The sequence below is a fragment of the Spermophilus citellus genome (genome assembly GCF_964194105.1).
Source record: "Spermophilus citellus genome assembly, contig: SCAFFOLD_36, whole genome shotgun sequence".
Classification (NCBI taxonomy): Eukaryota; Metazoa; Chordata; class Mammalia; order Rodentia; family Sciuridae; genus Spermophilus; species Spermophilus citellus.
The window spans coordinates 401,186-409,911 of record NW_027673039.1 but is presented as its reverse complement, the minus strand read 5'-3'; positions in this window follow the sequence as shown (position 1 = coordinate 409,911).

Here is an 8,726-nt window from a genome sequence, read left to right as displayed (position 1 = left end):
GGGCAGTGACCTGCATTGGTGTGGCTCTAAGAGTCCTGTGCAGGTGATGATGCTGATGGTTCTTCTTGGGCATGGTGACTGGAGGACATGTGTGGGCTTTGAAGCCAGCATTTCTGCATCAGAGCAGCAGTCAGGTGTCCTCTAGTAACTCTCAGAGAAACAGTATTTCCATTGCTTGAATCTTAGGTCACAGAGTGACATAGCATGCAGCCTCCCTCTAGCCCACATCTAGGATTTCTTCCCGTTTTCTGCAATTTATATTAACCATGTGACCAAATGCTCATGCTAATCTGATAGCTTCTAAAGCTGGGTAGTTGTTGTAAAGTTGTGGAACTCTTTTCCAAAATATTGCTGAAGGTTACTGTATTGTTTAAAAAAAACACTCAGCAAGACCTTGGCAGACAACTTCAACCTGAAGTATTAATATGTCATGTTTTTTTCCTTAATTGCAACTCATCAGAGATGTGAATGATATTCTACTCTGAAAAAATAGCCCCTCTTTTGTTTAGACTATGTCTCATAACTTATTCCATAAGAAATATCCTGAAGCTAAATGTGACATTTTTTTTAATTTCTAGAGATGAACATTTATTTTTATTTATTTGATTAATTCTATATAATCCTCTGAGATGTGTCTGTTCATGTCCTTGGACTATTTATTGACTGGGTTATTTTTTTTTTTTTTGGTGTTAAGATTTTTTTTTAATTTTTTTATTGGTTGTTCAAAACATTACATAGTTCTTGATATATCATATTTCACACTTTGATTCAAGTGGGTTATGAACTCCCATTTTTACCCCATATACAGATTGCAGAGTCACATCAGTTACACTTCCACTGATTTACATATTGCCATACTAGTGTCTGTTGTATTCTGAGGCCTTTCCTATCCTGTACTATCCCCCTCCCCTTCCCTCCCCTCCCCTCCTCTCTCTCTACCCCCTCTACTGTAATTCATTTCTCCTCCTTGTATTATTTTTCCCTTTCCCCTCACTTCCTCTTGTATATAATTTTGTATAACCCTGAGGGTCTCCTTCCATTTCCAAGCAATTTCCCTTCTCTCTCCCTGTCCCTCCCACTTCTCATCCCTGTTTAATGTTAGTCATCTTCTCATGCTCTTCTTCCCTACTCTGTTCTTAGTTACTCTCCTTATATCAAAGAGGACATTTGGCATTTGTTTTTTAGGGATTGGCTAGCTTCACTTAGCATAATCTGCTCTAATGCCATCCATTTCCCTCCAAATTCTATAATTTTGTCATTTTTTAATGCAGAGTAATACTCCATTGTGTATAAATGCCACATTTTTTTTATCCATTCATCTACTGAAGGGCATCTAGGTTGCTTCCACAGTCTTGCTATTGTGAATTGTACTGCTATGAACATTGATGTAGCAGTGTCCCTGTAGCATGCTGTTTTTAGGTCTTTAGGGAATAGACCCAGAAGGGGAATAGCTGGATCAAATGGTGGTTCCATTCCCAGCTTTCCAAGAAATCTCCATACTGCTTTACAAATTGGTTGCACCAATTTGCAGTCCCACCAACAATGTACAAGTGTACCCTTTTCCCCACATCCTCGCCAGCACTTGTTGTTGTTTGACTTCTTAATGGCTGCCAATCTTACTGGAGTGAGATGATATCTTAGGGTGGTTTTGATTTGCAGTTCTCTGACTGCTAGCCATGGTGAGCATTTTTTCATGTACTTGTTGATTGATTGTATGTCCTCCTCTGAGAAGTGTCTGTTTAGGTCCTTGGCCCATTTGTTGATTGGGTTATTTGTTATCTTATTGTCTAATTTTTTGAGTTCTTTGTATACTCTAGATATTAGGGCTCTATCTGAAGTGTGAGGAGTAAAAATTTGTTCCCATGATGTTGGCTCCCTATTTACCTCTCTTATTGTTTCTTTTGCTGAGAAAATACTTTTTAGTTTGAGCAAGTCCTATTAGTTGATTCTAGATATTAATTCTTGTGCTATGGGTGTCCTATTGAGGAATTCGGAGCCCGACCCCAGAGTGTATAGGTCATAGCCAACTTTTTCTTCTATCAGATGCCTTGTCTCCGGTTTGATATCAAGCTTCTTGATCCATTTTGAGTTAACTTTTGTGCATGGTGAGAGAAAGGGATTCAGTTTCATTTTGTTGCATATGGATTTCCAGTTTCCCCAGCACCATTTGTTGAAGATGCTATCCTTCCTCCATTGCATGCTTTTAGCCCCTTTATCAAATATAAGAAAGTTGTAGTTTTGTGGATTGGTTTCTGTGTCCTCTATTCTGTACCATTGGTCCACCCGCCTGTTTTGGTACCAATACCATGCTGTTTTTGTTACTATTGCTCTGTAGTATAGTTTGAAGTCTGGTATCGCTATACCACATGATTCACACTTCCTGCTTAGCATTGTTTTTGCTATTCTGGGTCTTTTATTTTTCCATATGAATTTCATGATTGCTTTCTCTATTTCTACAAGAAATGTCATTGGGATTTTGATTGGCATTGCATTAAACCTATAGAGAACTTTTGGTAATATCGCCATTTTGATGATGTTAGTTCTGCCTATCCATGAACAGGGTATATTTTTCCATCTTCTAAGATCTTCTTCAATTTCTCTCTTTAGGGTTCTGTAGTTTTTATTGTATAAGTCTTTTACCTCTTTTGTTAGGTTGATTCCCAAGTATTTTATTGTTTTTGAGGATATTGTGAATGGAGTGGTTGTCCTCATTTCCATTTCAGAGGGTTTGTCGCTGATATACAGGAATGCCTTTGATTTATGCGTGTTGATTTTATATCCTGCCACTTTGCTGAATTCATTTATTAGCTCTAATAGTTTCTTTGTAGACCCTTTTGGGTCTGCTAGGTATAGAATCATGTCATCTGCAAATGTGATAATTCAAGTTCTTCTTTTCCTATTTTTATGCCTTTAATTTATTTCGTCTGTCTAATTGCTCTGGCCAGTGTTTCGAGAACTATGTTGAACAGAAGTGGTGAGAAAGGGCATCCCTGTCTTGTTCCAGAATTTAGAGGGAATGCCTTCAATTTTTCTCTATTCAGAATGATGCTAGCCTGGGGCTTAGCGTAGATTGCTTTTATAATGTTGAGGTATGTTCCTGTTATCCCTATTTTTTCGAGTTTTGAACAAAAAGGGATGCTGTACTTTGTCGAATGCTTTTTCCGCATCTATCGAGATGATCATATGGTTCTTATTTTTAAGTCTATTGATGTGGTGGATAACATTTATTGATTTCCGTATATTGAACCAGCCTTGCATCCCAGGGATGAATCCTACTTGATCATGGTGTACAATTTTTTTGATATGATTTTGTATCCAATTCGCCAGAATTTTATTGAGGATTTTTGCATCTATGTTCATTAGAGATATAGTTCTGTAGTTTTCTTTCTTTGAAGTATCTTTGTCTGGTTTAGGAATCAGTGTGATGTTGGCCTCGTAGAATGAATTTGGAAGTTCTCCCTCTTTTTCTATTTCCTGAAATAGCTTGAAAAGTATTGGTATTAGTTCCTCTTTAAAGGTTTTGTAAAACTCTGCTGTATACCCATCCGGTCCTGGGCTTTTCTTAGTTGGTAATCTTTTGATGGTTTCTTGTATTTCCTCAATTGATATTGGTCTGTTTAGGTTGTCTATATCCTCCTGTCTCAATCTGGGCAGATCATATGACTTAAGAAATTTATTGATGCCTTCACTATCTTCTATTTTATTGGAGTATAAGGATTCAAAATAATTTCTGATTATCTTCTGTATTTCTGAAGTGTCTGTTGTGATATTGCCTTTTTCATCCTGTATGCTAGTAATTTGAGTTCTCTCTCTTCTTCTCTTCGTTAGCATGGCTAATGGTCTGTCGATCTTATTTATTTTTTCAAAGAACCAACTTTTAGTTTTATCAATTTTTTCAATTGTTTCTTTTGTTTCAATTTCATTAATTTCAGCTCTGATTTTAATTATTTCTTGCCTTCTACTTCTTTTGCTGTTATTTTGCTCTTCTTTTTCTAGGATTTTGAAATGAAGTATGAGATCATTTATTTGTTGGTTTTTTCTTTTTTTTAAGGAATGAACTCCATGCAATGAATTTTCCTCTTAGAACTGCTTTCAATGTGTCCCATAGATTCTGATATGTTGTGTCTGTGTTTTCATTTATCTCTAAGAATTTTTTAATTTCCTCCTTAATGTCTTCTATAACCCATTGATCATTCAGTAACCTGTTGTTCATTCTCCAAGTGATGCATGATTTTTCCTTCCTTCTTTTATCGTTGATTTTCAGTTTCATTCCATTATGGTCAGATAAGATGCATGGTATTATCTCTACTCCTTTATATTGTCTAAGAGTTGCCCTGTGACATAATATATGATCTATTTTTGAGAAGGATCCATGTGCTGCTGAGAAAAAAGTGTAACTGCTTGATGTTGGGTGGTATATTCTATATATGTCAATTAAGTCTAGGTTGTTAATTGTGTTATTGAGTTCTATAGTTTCCTTATTCAACTTTTGTTTGGAAGATCTGTCCTGTTGTGAGAGAGGTGTGTTGAAGTCTCCCATTATTATTGCATGATGGTCTATTAGACTCTTGAACTTGAGAAGAGTTTGTTTGATGAACATAGCTGCACCATTGTTTGGGGCATATATATTTATGATTGTTATGTCTTGGTGTATGGTTCCCTTGAGCAGTATGTAGTGTCCCTCTTTATCCCTTTTGATTAACTTTGGCTTGAAATCTATTTTATTTGATATGAGTATGGACACTCCTGCTTGTTTCCGAAGTCCATATGAGTGATATGATTTTTCCCAACCTTTCACCTTCAGTCTATGTATGTCTTTTCCTATCAAATGCGTCTCCTGTAGGCAGCATATTGTTGGGTCATGTTTTGTGATCCATTCTACTAGCCTGCGTCTCTTAATTGGTGAGTTTAAGCCATTAACATTTAGGGTTATTATTGAGATATGGGTTATCCTTCCAGCCATATTTGTTTATTTATGTTACTGAATATGGTTTGTTTTCCTCTTTATTTTCCCCCCTTTACTGTCCTACCTCCCACTGTTGGTTTTCATTGTTATTTTCCATTTCCTCTTCTTGTAATGTTTTGCTGAGGATTTTTTGGAGATATGGTTTTCTAGCTGCAAATTCTTTTAACTTTTGTTTATCGTGGAAGGTTTTAATTTCATCTTCCATCTTGAAGCTCAATTTTGCTGGATACACAATTCTTGGTCGGAACCCATTTTCTTTCAGTGTTTGAAATATGTTATTCCAGGATCTTCTAGCTTTCAAAGTCTGTGTTGAGAGATCAGCTGTTATCCTGATTGGTTTACCCCTAAATGTAATCTGTTTCCTTTCTCTTGTAGCTTTTAAAATTATCTCCTTATTCTGTATGTTGGGCATCTTCATTATAATGTGTCTAGGTGAGGATCTCTTATGATTATGCACATTCGGCGTCCTGTAGGCTTCTAGGATTTGGGATTCTGTCTCATTCTTCAAGTCTGGGAAGTTTTCTCGTATTATTTCATTGAATAGATCATTTTTTTTTTTAAAGAGAGAGTGAGAGACAGAGAGAGAGAGACAGAGAGAATTTTTTAATCTTTATTTTTTAGTTTTCGGCGGGCACAACATCTTTGTTTGTATGTGGTGCTGAGAATCGAACCCGGGCCGCACGCATGCCAGGCGAGCGCGCTACCACTTGAGCCACATCCCCAGCCCTGAATAGATCATTTATTCCTTTGGTATGGACCTCCCTGCCTTCCTGTATCCCAATGACTCTTAAGTTTGGTCTCTTTATGTTATTCCATATCTCTTGGATGTTCTGCTCATGGTTTCTTAACTGTCTTGCTGAGCTGTCTATGTTCTTTTCAAGTTGAAATACTTTGTCTTCATTGTCTGATGTTCTATCTTCTAAGTGTTCTACTCTGTTGGTAGTATTCTCAATTGAGTTTTTAAGTTGTTATTGCTTCCTGCCTTTCTAGGATTTCTGTTTGTTTGTTTTTTTAAAAACTTCTATCTCCCTGTATAGTTGATCTTTTGCTTCCTGGATTTGTTTGTGTATTTCATTGTTGAAGAGATCTTTCATTGTCTTATTTTGCTGTCTAATGTCTTCCTTGAGACTCCAGATCATCTGAAGCATGTATCTCCTGAATTCTTTATCTGACATTTCATCTGCTGCAGAAATTACCTCTTCTAACGTTGAGTTGACCTGCATTGCTTGTGGTCCTTTCTTTGCTTGTCTCTTCATACTGTTCGCGTTTCTTTCTGCTTACTGAGACTGTTGTGTTGTTGAATTTTCCCCCTATATATTTGTATTACTCTTGTATAGTTGCAAAGTCTCCCGCGCAGGCGCGGGCAGGGGCTCTGCTCCTCCTCCAATTGGGGTGCTGTGCCTACAACATCGGCAGGCCGCTGGGCCTGTTCTGCTGGTTGGTAGCAGGTGCACCTACCTTGCAGGCACGTGGGGCGGCTCTGCCACTCCCAGGTTGCTGGGCCTGACCTTCTGGTGGGTTGCAGGTCCGGCTACCTTGCAGGTGCGGGGGAAGAGTGCACACCTATTTGTATTTAGACAGTTACGCGAAATGGAGGACGTAATGCTTGGGATGAAAGTTGGGGGGAAGGGGAAGGTAGGTGCTCTTGAAAAGAAAGAAGGAGAGGGAGATAGATAGCATAGAGGAGAATGGAAAGAGCCGTAAATCTTGGAAGGGGAGAGAGAGAGGGCAAAGGGAGAGAAAAAGTTAAAATGAAATAGGAAATAAAATTAGGTCTTGGAGATCCATTTTTTTCTCTTCCCGTAGGCAAAGCTGTGCCCTCCGGGCTGAGTTTTGCCCTCAATGTGTCAACAGCAATCCCTGTAAGGCGGTTCCTGGGAGTCTCTCAATCCTGTTGGTCCAGAGCCATTTCACTTCTACGGCCCCTCCTCCCCTTCCTCCTGCCAGCCAACCAGGTCCTGCTCACCGGAGGCAGTTCACCAAGGATTTGGTTACACTTTCAGCCCCACCGAGTGCTCTATTTCTCTAACTACTGAGCACTCTCATTGTCATTCATCTAAGCCCCAGTGCTATGGAGCTGTAGTCTGGGAGTCAATTGTGTGATTTTTCCGTACCCCTTTGGTGGGCACACCTTTGGAATCTGGCAGCTAAGACCATTGGTGTCGCTGCTGGTGGTAATAGGAGTTGGGGGTCTAGGATCCCCTCTACTTCCCTCAGCCCCTACAGTCACAACCACACTGCTGGCGGTAGGAGGAGTTGGGGGTCTGGAGTGTCCTCTGTTTCCCTCCGCCCCTACCGTCACTCCCTCTCAGTTCGCGGTTGGGGGATTTGGGGGTGGGGAGTCTTCTCTGCTTCCCTCTGCCCCTACAGTCACGCCCTCGTCACTGGCAGTAGGGGGAGTTGGGGGTCGAGAGTCCTTTGGCCCTTAGGGTCACGCCCACGGAGAGATTTTGAAGTTTCCCGGTTGTTTGTATCTGATGTGGGTGGGAGTCACACACCTGCTAAAGTAGATTCCGCTGGGAAGGAATCTCTTTGGCCGAACTTTGGTGACTTCCCCTCTCTGCTATGGCGGGCCCCTGGCTCCTTGCCGGAGTGTCCGAAGGGAGGGGTGGAACTGGCTTGTCTCTGGTCTGACACAATCTCTGGTTTTAGTCCCCAGTTTGCTATTTCGTAAAGGGTTGGTTTTATTCCCTTCACGCTGTCTCGGGGGGTGGGAGCCGTTCGCCGGGTGGGCGGGGCTATCTGCTGGGCCAGGCGGGGACACTTCTCGCTGCGCTGGGCTGCTGGTAGTGCTGGGCATCTGCGGCCGTGTGGCTAAGATCCGGGCGGGTGGAGTGGCCGTTCGCTGAGTGAGAGCGGGGCCTCTTGGGATGGCGAGGTGGCGGGCGCCGTCTGCGGGTTCGGGCGGGCCGGCCGCTCGGGGCCTCCGGCCGCTTTCTGAAGTGGCTGGTGGCTGCGGGGCTGGACCTCCGCGCCCGCGTGGCTGGCCAAGATCCACTTGTCTGGGACAAACTGACACTTCTAATAAACCTACCAATTCCCGGCAGGTCCCCTCTTCAAGGAATTTTGCTAGAAGCTCCTCAGTAGGTAGACTGCCGCTGTTCCAAAGGGTCTTTCTGATCCCGTAAATGTGGAGACATTGGAATCGCTGCTTCCTCGCCGGAAGCCATGTTGGATCCCCGGTGTTAAGATTTTTGAATTGTTATACACCCTAGAGATTAGAGCTCTATCTGACGTGTATGTGGTAAAGATTTGCTCCAAAGCTGTAGGCTCTCTTCACCTTGCTGATTGTTTCTTTTGCTAAGTAGAAACTGTTCAGTTTTAGTCCATCCCATTTATTGATTCTTGGTTTTAATTCGTTGAGTATAGGAGTCTTATTAAGGAAGTTGGGGCCTAAACCCACATGATGGAGATTAGGGCATACATTTTTTTTTATTAGATGCAGCATCTCTGGTCTAATTCCTAGGTCCTGATCTGCTTTGTGTTGAGTTTTGTGCATGGTGAGAGATACAGCCTTAATTTTATTTTGTCACATAATGATTTCCAGTTTTCCCAGCACCATTTGCTGAAGAGGCTATCTTTTCTCCAGTGCAAGTTTTTGACATCTTTATCTAATAGGTATAATTTTTCAGGTTAGTCTCTGTGTCCTCTATTCTGTACTATTGGTCTACCAGCCTATTTTGGTGCCAGTACCATGCTTTTCTTGTTACTGTTGTTCTGTAGTATAGTTTACAGTCTGGTATAGTGATGCCACCTGCTT